Source organism: Magnolia sinica, chromosome 5 (genome assembly GCF_029962835.1).
Source record: "Magnolia sinica isolate HGM2019 chromosome 5, MsV1, whole genome shotgun sequence".
NCBI classification, from domain to species: Eukaryota; Viridiplantae; Streptophyta; class Magnoliopsida; order Magnoliales; family Magnoliaceae; genus Magnolia; species Magnolia sinica.
In genome coordinates, this window is record NC_080577.1 from 96,794,367 (window position 1) to 96,809,582 (window position 15,216).

A 15,216-nucleotide genomic window follows, 5' to 3' on the forward strand; every position below is an offset into this window, starting at 1 on the left:
AATGAAATCTGTCGACACGTGCTCCTACTTCCACATCGGGACACTCAACGGCTGCAATAGACCAGGGGGTCTCTGATGATCTGCCTTGACACGCTGGCATGTGTCACACTCGGCCACAAAACTGGCGATCTGGCGCTTCATTCCCGCCCAAAAATACTGTCGCCTCATGTCACGGTACATCTTCATCGAGCCAGGATAGATAGAAAACTGTGATCGATGTGCCTCGGTCATAAGATCTCTGCGTAACTCAGGAATATCTGAGACACATAATTGGCCTCTAAAGTGAAGTTCACCGTCTGAACCAATCTGCCAATCTGTCTGATTCTCAGATGCTGCCTCTGCTCGGTAATCTTTTAACGACTCGTCTGCCTGCTGAGCCTCGATCACCCTTGCGACAAGAGAGGGTTGAATCGACAGGCTCGATAACTGCACAATAGAAGACTGCAAGGCAAACTCAAAGTCGTACTCTGCTATATCCTCAAGCATCCTCCAATCTTGAATCATCATATGCGCCACGAAGCCTCGTAGCTGATGGTTGAGGGCATCTGCCACCACGTTCACTTTACCCGTGTGGTACTGCAGATCGAAATCATAGTCCTTCAGGAGCTCCATCTAGCGCCTCTGCCTCATGTTCAATTCAGACTGCGAGAAGAGGTACTTCAAGCTCTTGTGGTTGGAAAAGAGCTCAAACCTAACCCCGTAGAGATAGTGTCTCCACACCTTCAGTGCGAAGACAACTACAGCCAGCTCTAAATCATGTGTAGGGTAGTTCAGCTCATGGACCTTGAGCTGACAAGACGCGAAGGCCACTGGTCTCCCGTGCTGCATCAGGACAGCACCCAAACCAATATGCGAGGTATCAATAAATACAATAAAACCATCACTCCCAGAGGGAACGGTGAAGACAGGAGAGGACGTGGGGCGGTCCTTCAACTCCATAAATGCTCACTTGCAGGCGTCGCTCTAAATAAACTCCGTGCCCTTCCGAGTCAACCTGGTTAGCGGGGCTGCAATATAAGAGAAACCCTCAATGAAACGCCGGTAGTAGCCCGCTAAACCAAGGAAACTGTGGATCTCAGATGCGATCGTGGGCTAGCCCCACTGACGCACTGCCTCAACCTTCGAGGGGTCCACTGTGACGCCCTCCCTCGTCACCATGTGACCGAGGAACTTCACCTTCTCCTGTCAAAACTTATACTTCTCTAGCTTCCCATATAGCTGATGTGCGTGGAGGGTCTGGAACGTAACCTCTAGATGCTTCTCGTGCTCCTTACGAGTCCTCGAATAAATCAGAATGTCGTCGATGAAGACTACAACAAACTGATCGAGATAAGGGCGGAAGACCTCGTTCATCAGCTGCATGAACACTACGGGCACATTAGTCAGTCCGAAGGACATGACCTGAAACTCAAAATGACCGTAGCGTGTCCTGAATGATGTCTTCGGAATGTCCTCCTCTCGGACCCGAATCTGATGATAACCGGAACGCAGGTCAATCTTCGAAAAGAACTGTGCACCCTGCAGTTGATCAAACAAATCATCAATCCTCGGGAGCGGATACTTCTTCTTGATCGTGACTTTGTTGAGCTCGCGGTAATCTACGCAGAGCCTCAACGAGCCATCCTTCTTCTTCATGAAGAGCCAGCACTCCCCATGGCGAACTGCTCAGATGGATAAAGCCCAACTCGCGCAACTCGTCCAATTGCTTCTGCAGTTTACGTAACTCCAACGGTGCCATACGATATGGGGCCTTCGAAATAGGCGCGTTACCGGGCATGAAGTCAATCTGAAACTCAGTGAGTCGGCGAGTCGGTAATCCCGGAATCTCTTGGAACACATCAGGAAAATCGTAAACCACAGGCAACTGGTCGATGCTCACTACTATGGGCTCCTCTATGACACACGACATCATGCAAGACATTGACTCTCCTTTGGGCTCAGCAATGAACTGGAATTGTGGCAAGCCGGATATACAAAACGTGACTTTCCTCGTGAAGCAATCCAATATGGCGTAGTACTCGGCAAGCCAATCCATGCCCAGGATGACGTCGAACTCAGACATCGGTAATGCAAACAGATCGGCAGGCAAAAAGACATCCCCAAGCAAACGGGGTAAGACAAGCAAAGTCGGCTTAACACTGCAGTTTTTCCCAAGGTAGTCGATATTGATAAGCCCTCACGAGCAGAATCCAACGGCAAACTAGTCGATCAGCAAAAACTCTCGGCCACAAAAGAATGCGATGCACCAGAATCAAACAACACACGGGCAATGCATACAGATACTAAAAATATACCCTCGACGACTCCTCTAGATGACTGAGGATCCTGCTGGGCCATGTAGAATCTAGCCTGAGCCGGCTGCGGAGGTTCCTGTCCTCTCTGAGTGTGCTGCTGTTGCTATCGTTGAGGCGGTCAAAACTGTTGCCTCTGCTTCTGCGGTCTCGGAGGCTAGTGCTGATGCTGCTGCTGAGGTGGCCTCGGTGGTGGGGGCTGCTATCGCTGCTGCTGTGGGGGTCTCTGCTGCGGCTGTGGTGGAGGCTGCTATGGACCTCTTGGCTGCTGCTGCTGGGGGCGAGGACACTCCCACATATGGTGCCCCGTCGCACCGCACCTAAAACAAGAGCCGGTGAACTACCTCGGAGGTGGTGCTGGAGGTGCTGCTGGGGCTCGAAAGGTTAGGCAACCTGTGCGCCTCTGCTGTGGTCGACCCTACTAGGAATCACTAGAAGGAGTATGCTTCTTCCGGTCTCTCCTCTGACCACGATCAGACTGAGAACCGGCCCACTCAGCCTCAAAAATTCGAGCCTTCTATACCACTCCCTCGAAAGTCTGGAGCTCATGCCCAATAACACAACCTCGAAGATCGTAACGTAAGCCGTCTTCAAATCAGCGGGCTTTTTGCTCTTCATCATCCACCAAGTACGGTACAAATCTAGATAGTGCTACAAAACGAGCGGCATACTGAGCCACCGTCATATCACCCTGCACCAAGGCCACGAACTCGAATACCCGCTGTCATCAGATGTGATCAAGAAAATACTGTCGTTCAAACCGATTTACAAAATCCTCCCAAGTCCATACAAAATCAGCGCCCGCTGCTCGGGAGACTGACGTCCACCAGTGCTCAACCTCACCATGGTGGAGAAATACGGCTAATCGGACTAGCCGCTCAGTCGTGCATCCCATCGTCTTGAATATCTTCTCCACATCAGCGCGCCATCTCTTAGCTACCGTAGGGTCTAACTCACCCTGAAAACGCGAGGGATCGAGCCGTCGGAACTCTCGAAGGAGGGCACTCCCGCACTTTTGCTCTGCCTGGGCTGGGGAAACGATGGGGTGTTTACTTTGCCCCTGAAGTGCGGCTGTCACAACCTGCAACATCTTTTGTAAGTGGGAAGCACTCACAGATATGGTCGGATCCGTACCGGTCTTTGGTAAAGGAGCTGTATCCTTAGGCTGGGCAGTAGGAATCTCTGGTGGTGGAGTGGAAATCGTATGTGGTACTGCCGGGGTCTCAGGTAGTGGTGCGGGAGTCTCAGGTGGTGGTGTGGGAGTCTCGGGTGGTGGTGCAGGAGTCTATCGGGTTACTCTCCTAGGCATCTTGTCTTACAAGTAAGAGCAAAGGCGCCTATCAATTTGAAAGCTCTCAAAGGCACACATGTTAAGGGTCTGTTACAGTAAATTACTAAGCTATCCGGACTTAGGACTTAATCATTCATGGCAGACATTTAATGTTGTTCTTGGTTATTCCCGAGTTATGCTCTGATACCAACTTCTGTCATGTCCCAAACTCGAAAATCGGGCTCACAAAATTTTCGATCGCCGAATCCGGCGCAGACAGCCTCCATAGAACCCCTATTCTCGGCTCCCAGCGCTCATTCGTCAGGTTCTGATCCTGGGATGCTACAAGGAGGATTTTCAACACCAATTTGATTCGTAATAAGCATAACCAAATGCATAACCCACAAACAACAACCAAAAACTCCATCACATTTTCACTATGATAAAAAACTTTAAAAGTACAATGAGCATAAAGGGAAATACAATGATAATAAACAAAAAGCTCCAAGATGATCTGCAAAGCACTCCTACCTCAACGCTGCTGCACTCCAACGTCACCTGCACGTAACGGTCGTGCATAAGCTTATGAAAAGCTTAGAGGGTGGTGAAAGTGTGTGCACAAGGTAGTAGTTATACAGTATCAGAATAATGCGAAATATGCTGATGAATCCATGAATGTCATGAGCCATACCAAGGCTATACGATGCGAGGCATGGATGATGTCGGCCATACCAAGGCCATGTGGTGTGAAATACAACTCAGGCATGTGAATCCTCATCTAAGTCCACATATCAATACAACTCAACTCTGGAATATCACCGGGGTATAGTACACTCCAAGCCAGATTGCCGCCCCATCCCACGCAATAAGGTGAGTGGAAAAGACCTCACTATTCGCCTGCCAATATCGGGCTCGGCTCGTCGATAGCGGACCCATTCCTCGAGCTCGTCAAACTCAGCCTACCTTTGCCCCCTCCTCTCCGGCGGGTAAGGTCACACCCCCTTCCAACCGACCACGACACAGTGGAAAGCATGACCATCTGGTAATCGGCACTCAACGCTCATGCACCCACTTGGTCTAGACATTGGAGCAACCTTCTAATACCATAAGGGTTTAGGGATTTACACCCAGGGGTATCTATAGCACCCCATGTAGAACAAGATTTTCGATATCTAATCCTGCCAACCACGATATGCTTATGGAGGCTATGACCCTGATGTCGCTAGGGCATATAGTAACCATATCACCCAATACAAAATGCATGAATCACATTATCCAATCATGCAACAATCCTGCACGTATCGTGTGCTCTTATAAAGCAACATCGCCTATCCGGGAGCCCATAAACAATCTACCTAAAGGCATATGCTATGATTAATTACTCCTCATATCAAGCATACATATGATGCGTATGTGCATGAATCATGAGACTATACTAAGCATGTTATATGGCGATGAATTCTGTTTGCAACGAAGATGGGCCTAGACGGCCTACACATTACATGTACGGGCCTATCAATGGGCCCTAGGGAGAGTCATAATGTGGACATTTAACCAACACTATACTTGCAATGTGGACGTCAAACTACCATTGCTCCCAAGGCATAGCTCGTTGTAAACATCATTACATAAACCATGTTGGGATCACACATTGCAATGGACCTTAGGTACATCTCATTGGGCCTTCAATATATCAAATGGGCCGTATCACATGGGCCTTACATTCGTCAAATGGGCCGCATTAATGGGCCTCACCAACGGGCCTTATGTACATTACAATGGGCCACACCCAACAAAAGTGGTGGTGATGATTTCCACCATTAAAATTCCTAAGGCCCACCATGAAATATGTTTCCCATCAACCCCTTTCGATCTTCTTGCTCCCTTAGCTTCCTTTGCTACTTAGCTTCGATCTCAACGAAGGAGATAGGGTTTGGATGGTTGAGATGGGAGATGAGAGGGTAGGAAAGTGGGCCACACTTGTGGCTCTCTTGGAGTAGAAGAGCTTGGACGTATAGAGGTTTTTGGGTTGCTTGGATTGTGATTTGAAAATGAAGGAGAGAGAGAGAGAGTTATAAAGAGAGATGGGTGATGGAGTGATGGATGGGAGAGAGAGGGATGGGTGTGTAAGAGACTTTTTTGACTTTTGTGGTAAATGGTGTAAGAAAGGTATGAGTTTATAAGAAACTTTTAACTTTAGGGGTTGCTTGGGGAAGGGTGAGAGGTGATGGTGTACTTGACATGTACTTGACATGATGGAATGGATTGATTGATGATTGAGGTGACATCTCGTAGAGATTCTCTCGAAATTCGTACGCGCGGTATTTTCCTCGCACCAAACGCTGGCCCGCATCTCCTGGCTAGAGTATCACATCGGCGCGTGAGTCGCGGCGTCGGAACCGTGGTGACTGCGCAGTCGCTAGGGTACAAGTCTCAGGTTGAGTCGACTCGACTTAACGGCATGTGAATCAGGGTCGTGCACAATTTTCAGCTAAGGATCGAAGGTTGCCGAAATTCGATCGGGAAGACCGGGGAAGTCTACGGAACGGTACGGTCTAGATACGGGGCTTGCAAGGAATGTCCTTACAAACTTTTAGGTACGTAGGAAAAGTTCTTTCCACCATCACTTATTATGCTCTTTATTGAAGAAGAGTTTAATTGGACTGGGATTTTTCAGGGAATGGATTTTACAACCGACAAATTAAGATCACTGGTCCATAAGTGGCAAACCTTGATTGAGGCGCATGTAGATGTGAAGACGACAGACAACTACACCCTGAGAATGTTTTGCATTGGATTCACCAAGAGGCGCCTTAACCGGGTTAAGCGAACCTGTTATGCCCAGTCAAGCCAAATCAAACAGGTGAAGATCTAACAAACTTTTGTTTATATTGGATATGTTTTTACTGTATAGCATTATCACCGTTGCAAAACATGTGTATTTGTCCAAATCTTGTACAAGTAGCATTAATATACTATTATTGGGGGTGTTAGATTCGTAGAAAAATGTGGGAAATCATGGTTAACTAGGTAACGTCCTGTGATCTCAAGGAGTTAGTGCAGAAGTTCATCCCTAGGGTGATTGGAAAGGAGATTGAGAAGGCAACATCCAGCATCTATCCTCTGTAGAATGTCTTCATTCAAAAAGTCAAGATCCTCAAGGTCCCAAAATTTGATCTTGACAAGCTGATGGAGGCATGTTTCCTTTTGCCTCTAAAATCTCATTTCTCTATTTGTTATCCTCTCCCCCCTTTTCTAGAGTGGAATAAACCACAGTTGACCTGATGAGATAAAAAGCCGGATCAACTCTTTAGTCCATGAGAGAATTTAAATCCCCTGGACAGTTATAACATTTTAGTCTGGATTCTGGATTTGAGTGTTATGTTTATTATTGTGGGAGCCCCAATTTAAAAATTCAGTCAGCCAACTTGAAACTTAACCAACTGTATCGGATATTGGACAAAAACCCTACTATAAAACTTTGACTGAGTTGCACTTGAAACATAACCTTATATCAATGCTTAATAATATGAACGAGTAGTTAAAGGTAAAACTTTGGTTTTTTTTTTAAAGGTGAAAATCTGACGATATCTTATATCAGTGCTCAATAATATGAACGAGTAGTTAAAGGAAAATCTTTTTTTTTTGTACATTTTCATGTGGACTCTCTCTCTCTAGATTATGTTAAAATCTTATGAGCATGATTTATTGCATGCCATTTCTTACTCATAATTATGTTGTTGCCTGGTTCCAAATGTTGTGTACGGTGCTTAAATTTTGAGTGAAGTAGATTAGGTTACTAAACAATGTATCTTGTCTACTACAAGAAGTTCAGTCCTATTAAAGTTCGTTCTTTGAAGGTGCAGCTTGTCTGCTACATGTGTTCTTGCACATGTCAGTGTGATGAACATGCTGCGTTTCCACAATTTCACCATAGGTGAGTCTCTATCCTATTGCATTGCAAGATGCCATGTTTATTATGTCCCACTGTTGGAACTATTGGATCTGATATGTTGGATTTGCCAAATCATATTAGCAAGATTCATGGATGCCTTCTTAAAATTGACCTTTGGGATTGTGTTTGCTAGTTTCTTTATATATTACCTTTCTAATTTTCAGGAACCTGTGCATTCTAAAGATAATATCATAAAGTTCTGTGAAGAAACTGGTTTACCTGTGGCATTAGGTGAAACTATTGACCATATTCAAGGAGATCCTCTCAATAAGCTTATGACATTTGTACACCAAGGAATAGTTGCTGTTGTAAGTAAAAACTAATCTTTATGAAGTTACAACTTAGAAGATGTTACTAATGACTTCAATATATTGTATTGTGAACATGACCTGATTTTACTATGATGGTCCTGTCAGGTTGTGGGTTTGAAAATGCAGCAGTGATTGCAAAATGGGCACAACAACATGAAAAGATGGTTGTTATCAGTGCTGCATATGAAAGTAGCCTAAGTTTAGCATCATATGTTCACTTTGCATGCTATCTTGAGCAGCAAAACATAGAGATCTGCAAGATGAAGAATAAGGAATAGTGCCCAATTATAGCCCATGGCCTGAAGAATGAGGGTGGAAGCGTTTTCTGTTGATCTTTTCTAATGTGGGCAACTATTATCTACTTTTGGTCATTCTTTTGAATTAGGTTTGTGTTGGGCCCTCTCTACCATGTGGAATTTGAGGATTTGATTTTTTAGGAGGCAAATGAAAATGTGTTGGTTACCAAGACACTCTCTATGCTCACTTTCTTTTGATTGAATGAAGGATTGTAATTAATTCATTAATGAATGAATGATTGTAATTGAATGAATAAATGATTACGCAGGTGGTAATTGAATGAATGAATGATTGTAATTGAATGAATGAATGATTACGCAGGTGGTAATTGAATGAATGAATCAATGATTATAAATTTTATTTTTTTTTTAATGTAGGCAATAGCTACGGATATTAACCGTAGCGATTATAAAATTTAGCATATTGCTATGGATCCCACACTACTTTCAGCTACCAATAATATCCTTAGTTGTAGGTGCTTTTGGCTATAGAAATATTTGCTATGGATTATATCCATAGCTATTTTAAGATATGGCTACAGATTAAATCCTTAGCCATAGGTTTTAGACCTATTGGCTCGGCACCTACGACGACGGTCGTGCTACGGATTTAATCCATAGCCTATGCCCATTTTTCTAGTAGTCTCATTCAAATTATAGCCGCAATGTATTTGAACACCATTCCATTGTACATATGTTAATGGAAGCATTGCTTTTCTAAGTAAAGTAAGCTGTACATTTGAATACTTGACAACATGATAATACGAATCAAATCAGTTTGAGATTAAAGTTTGGTTTGAAAAGGAAATGAAATTAAATTGGAAGCATTGCTTTTCTAAGTAAACTGTACATTGGAATACTTTGACAACATGATAATAGGAATCAAATCAGTTTGAGATTAAAGTTTGGTTTGAAAAGGAAATGAAATTAAATTGAGAGTAAATGACTTAATCCATCATGGATGGTAGTAAATGAAAAACATTTGAAATTCAAATATTATTCTTGGATAGAAGAAAATCTAAGGAATTTCATTGCATTTGAATTTTACAATATATTCACACCAACACAGATGATATCCCAATCAACTTTAATATCCCAAATTAGTGTATATATCTAATATTTGATAGATGATTATGATAAGCATATTGAAATATTAGTAAAAAATGAGAAAATTTCAAACCTCAGCGGGCCACTAAGTATCACAAACAAGCAACTTGATAGCATTATTAACCGTTCATTTAGATGGCCAATGTTTGAACAATTTGGATCATTCTAATTAGATTGTTTCATAGTATCATTAACGTGGCATGTGTATAGTAGACATGTACTAGCCACACTTTTGTTTACTTGTGTGACTCTCTAATGGCCTATTTGGTTTTTCAATTTCATATGAAATACAAAGTTAGCCATCATTATTTTTTTATGTGTTTGCTTAAATAGGAATTATGGCTCATAAATTAAGAGTTAAATACACTCTTAAAAAAGGTGGGTAAAATAAATTATAATAGTTTCAATTTTCAAATTATAAACTACCATATTTAGGAATTACAGTCAATTATAAACGATGTAACCACATAATTACAAATAATAATCATTACTCATTTACAATCATTTACCTTACGATTGGAAAACACAGAGCCAAGAAAGCATTCCACCTCATTTACTTTCAAATGTCTCCTTTAACATAAGATTTCAGTTATTTGTTTATTACTCCTAATTCATTTCATTTCTATGGATTTACCCTATCAAAACGCACTTTAGAAGTCATTTATCTCCATTTACTCCCATCCAAACGTCATTGTGCTTACTTACAATTATTTCCACCATTTCAACGACAGGATTTTCATAATTATATGTTTATGTGGGCTGAGCCATAAAATTAGTGGTAAACTGACACCTATTCAATTCCCGAAGTTCAAAAGACAATTCAAGGGGGGAGTCTGGGCTAACCCAAGATAGTGTGGCCTTTACTATGGGGCCCACTTTAATGTATGTTTTCTGTATCTACACCGTTTATATGTTTAGCTAGATCATTTTAGGGATTAGCACAAAAATGAAACACAAGGTGGACTATATTACAGGAAAATAGTGTTTATTGAACAATTCACCAATAAAAATCTACTAGGCCCACCATACAGTTTTCACAATGTTTATTTTCCATTGATAAGGTCACTCAAACCTGGATTAAGGGAAAAATAAGTATAAGATTGATCCAAAAAATTTAAAGGCCCACAAAAAGTTTTTAACAGTTAATCATCACCGTTTTTATGGTATGGTACACTTGGGATCTTGATTTGCTTCATTTTTTGTCTCAAGCACAAAAACAAACTGGAAAAATGGATGGACGGATTGGATATGGAATATACACATTAAGGTCGGTCCCACGCTAAGTGCCGCACAATCATAGGTAAGGCTATGCATTCAAATGCTACCGAGCGGTAGACCCTTATCGAGTGACATTGATACCCACCCAACTATTGCCGATCACGCACATGGTGGCAATTGCTGCGATCCCGGCATAGTTCAATGGTGTATTCAATTTTGAGTTCATGCCCTTAAATTAGACATACATCATGGTGGGCCCACGGAGTTTACTCAGTACACTCTACTCAATCCAGCCCATTAAAATTTGCAATTACATTTAGATAGTTATCCACAATGAAGTTTGTGATGCATTTTTCCGACAGGCCCTCAGTGGCGCACCTTCCTGAACATGCACGAAGGAAGGTGAGAGACGAAGGAGGCCCTAACTTGTACAGGGGACTCTCAGATACCAAAGTCAGGCTCGTGGTCTTGTAAAATGGGGAGGATCTCCAAAAAAGAGATCAGACGTAGATTAGGGGTTTCTGTGAACATACCTCTTACGGTGGGAGAAGCTTACCTATTTATAAGGAAGAGAGGATCCCATTATGGAGAGGGATCTTCCCTAATACCTTGGAGATTTGACGTGATCCAGGAGTTCCCTAGGACTCGAAGATCTTAAGGAGGATCTTTAAGCCTTCGTGGGGACTGCATAGGCCCATAGTTCAGCTTTAGGTCAGGTCCCAATGTGGTCGCAGAGTTGGAACTGAATGACACTGTCCTGATCGACAGATCGGCATTCACCTCTGTTTGTCAGGTGTGCTAGAAGGACAATGTTTCCTTCATCCGGGCACTGAGATTTCTTGAGCTCACTAGAGGCATTGTTTAATTTATGGCCGATCTATAACCGAGCTATGGTCGGTCTGTGATCGTCCTATAACTGATCTGTGATCGATCTAAGGCCGATCTATAACTGAGCTACGGCCGATCTGTGATCGTCCGGTGACTAATATATAGTCGGTCTATGACTGAACTATGGCTAGTCTGTGATCGATCTGTGACCGAGCTATAGTCGACCCATGATCGACATGTGGCTGATTTATATGTGATCTGTAACCGTCCTTTAGCCAACCTATAAATTAAGTCAACCTTTCGACCACTCTTATGAGCTCCTTGGGTGTCTTTGCATTTGCATCACCCTTCTCGAAGGTCATCCTACGTTTGGATGTAAAAGCATTATCTGGTTTGGGTCTTCATGGGCTCAGGCTGGTTTAGTAGAGTTGGTCCATTCCATAAGCTGACTTATGGACTTATAGATTTTTCCCCAACAGTGAGCCCGCCTTGCTTTCTAAACGAAGCTCAGAAAGTAAGCTCAGTCGTGGTTAGGTCGAGTTATGTATGGACTAGGTCGAGCCACATTTACATTAATGCCAGGTATGATGGCCGGCATGACAATCAAAGCGTCGTCTGCCTATAATCATGATGTGTCGTCACATGGCTCGAGGTCATGTGGGGCATCAAGTCTTCGTTTCGGTGACAGTCCAATGAGATCGCGACATGTGGTGTCGTACTTAATTTTAGGGGTGAGCGGCGCATTGGGTTGTGACGCGTGGCGAGCTGGGGGCAGCTGAAGAGGCACTCATATGGCATGGAGTTAATGCGTACAGTACTCCTGCCACATGGCACAGCTATATAAGGAGAGCCCTAATGCTTAGGGCTCTTCTCTTCCGCACTCCGTTTTCTTCCCTCTTTCTGCTTTCACCGTCTTTTTTCTTGCGTGCATTTTGACGACCGTTTGCGCCGCGTTTCAGCCGGAATCCCTTCCATTTTTTTTGTTAAATGTTCAATTCTAGGTGCTCGCTGGAGGGGATTTCTGGTGGCAAAAGTGCGGCGAGCAGTCGTCTCCTAGTAATGTAGAACCCCCCTTCACCACTGATAGTAATGGCGGATGCCGCTTTCCAATATTCATCCTCGAGGAGGGTACAAGAGAGGTCTCCAGCGCAGAGACCAGTGCCCACTGCTAGGGCATTAGATTTATCTCTCAGGCATGAGACAACACCTGGGACGTAAGGGTTGGATGTGTCTTCGGTGGCCAACCAAGTTACTGAAGCACGGGATCCGCTTGACAAGGATGGAGTGGCCGAGGAGGACCCGATGGGGCCCGTGCCCTCAACTTTGACTGCAGAGGAACTGGTTTGAATCAGGGATCTGAGGGCTCTCGACGAAGGTCAGTGACCTTGGAAGGTCCTTCTTCAGCACGAGCGACTTCTCCAAGCAGGCCTAGACTCGGTCCTCACAGGTACGACTTTTGGTAAGGCCTTCTACTGAGCTTTGTAACTTTGAGAACTTTCTCTATTTGAAAACCTTCTTTGACACCTTCATTTTTTCACACAGATGCCTAAGGCTCGGTCTTATATCTGCCCTCTCTACAAGGTTCGTGCGCCTGCTTGGGATAAGGGGGCGGCCCCGAAGAAGAAGAAGCAGAAGACTTCTTCGAAGTCTAAGGGGAAGGTCGGCCCCTCTCGCCTGGCTACCATTGTGGACGAGGGAGAGGGCAGGGAGGTGGATACCTCCTTTGGAGTAGCGGGGATAGTCGTCCCTAACAGTAATACCCCTATCGATGCGCACAGGGTTGTCAAGCCTCCGGCTGAGGTTCGTCCTTCTGAAAGGGCGAAGGCTGGGGAGAGGTCAGGGAGCTGTCTTCGTCAGACGGTGGAAGGGATCCTACCCTGGGTGGATCACCACATGGTCGACGTAGAGTATGCCAATTTGTTTGACTCCCCGACAAAGACGACCCTTACACACGTGACAACCACCCTGCTCAAGGTTAGTATCTCTTTTAAAAACAGATCCTTTCTCAGATTGCTTGTGCTTATTCTCTTTTTCTTTTGCAGTTTACTCCATGTGTGCTGAGGGCATTGTAACGTCTCAGAAAAATCCGTACAAAGACCCGAGCTTTACCTCAGGTAGAAATCACTCAAGACCAAATCCTTTAGAAATTAGGCGAGAATTAGCTAGTGCTAAACTAGAGTACCTGTGAAATTAGCACTAATCACTTTAAATATGATCTGCAAGACCCAAAACATGCAGAATCATTACCGCTACATTATCTTAAAACTTAGGATCAATCTCTAATCCCAGTTGCTCTCGGGAACACACCGAAACTCTGTATCGGACCTGGACCACGTGTCGAAAGTCCGATTACTACGAAACCATATGGTTATGACCTCCTTGCTGGACTTGACTACCACCTCAGAAATTAAGTCCTAATAGTATCCAGAAATGCACAACTAAAGCTCGGAGCAAAGTGAGTGAGAAACGCGAATACCTTTAGAAAGAGAACTGAAACTTAAGTGAATTGAGTCGTCTCACTTGCGGGCCAAATCTAAGGATTCAGACCATCAGAATCTGACCCAATTACACCCTCGGATCAGAAAAAATTTTCAACCCATGTCAGTGCACTTGTGGCCCTGATCGAGTACCGGTGACCGTTGAATTAAAACTGGTCCGCCGCAGTCGATCTGTAAATTCGATCGAATCGAAAACTTAACCTGACCTAGATCCAATGTCAGGGAGCTTAAGTCTGATCGCATGTAGAAAAGGAGCCTCCAGAAGTACTCCGTTGAGCTGAAACAGATGGGTTTTGGCTATAACATAAGTATACAATGGCCCTGGGGCCATTGAGCTCACGTTTGAGCTTATATAAGGGCCTTAAACCCTCTCTCTCCCTTCACATACGAATTTGCAAACCCTAGAGAGAAGAGAGAGAAAAGAGAAGGAAAGAGAGAGAAAGAGAGAGAGAGAGAGAGTGTGTGTGTGTGTGGGAGATTGTTCTTGGGACTCAATCTCGCCGTTCCACGTGCTTAGCTACCACTACCGTATCGCTATTCCGGCGATTCTGATTTCATTTTTGGGTAAGAAATCCTAACCCTAATCTGTTTTAGGGATTCAAATAGGGTATGTGATGAAATAGCTAACCTATTTTATACTATAGGTTGCCGTTGTACTGTAGACGAAGGCGGAGTGTTCAAATTGAATCTGTTACGAGTTTACCGGTGAAAGGTACGGACTATAAACATATAGGTTATGATTTTTAAGGCTTTCAAAGTCAATTAATGATTTATAACTGACTAGGTTGCCGTTTCAGATGTTAAATACACTGTTTTCCTCGCTTTACAGTTATATATGAACTATGTTGAATATAAGTTATTCCATGTGTAGGTTGAAATGACGGGATATGTCGGGAATTTGGTTTTGTGCTTGCCATGATTATTCACCATGAACATGTGATTGTTGAATACGTGACAACTCCTTATGAAAGGATTTGCCCTTATATAACTTATAATTGAGTTGTACCGTGTAGGTTGAAATGTGTAGTCTAAGTGTTTGTGGAAATGATTAAATGAGTATGGAATTTGAATCCTTGCTTGCCATGATTATCCATCATGGATATGTGTGTTGTATTCGTGACAACTCCTTAGTGAAAGGATTTGCCCTAATACATGTTGTAATCAACATACGTCATGTATGTTGATGTGTGTAGTCTAAGTGTTTGTGAAAATGTCTGGATGAGTAAATATTTAGTAAAGTGTATGTTATATAGGCGTTGAGGTAATATTCTCAACTACCTTAGCTATGTGTATATATCCCTTCATGTAACTTAGATTAAATTTGTGTGATTTAGCATGAAATGCATTTGTGCAAATTATGTTTACCTTGTATTTTGTGAAATGTTCAATTGGTTACGTTACTTGAATTTATTGTTTAACTTTGATATGCCTACCACATGTGT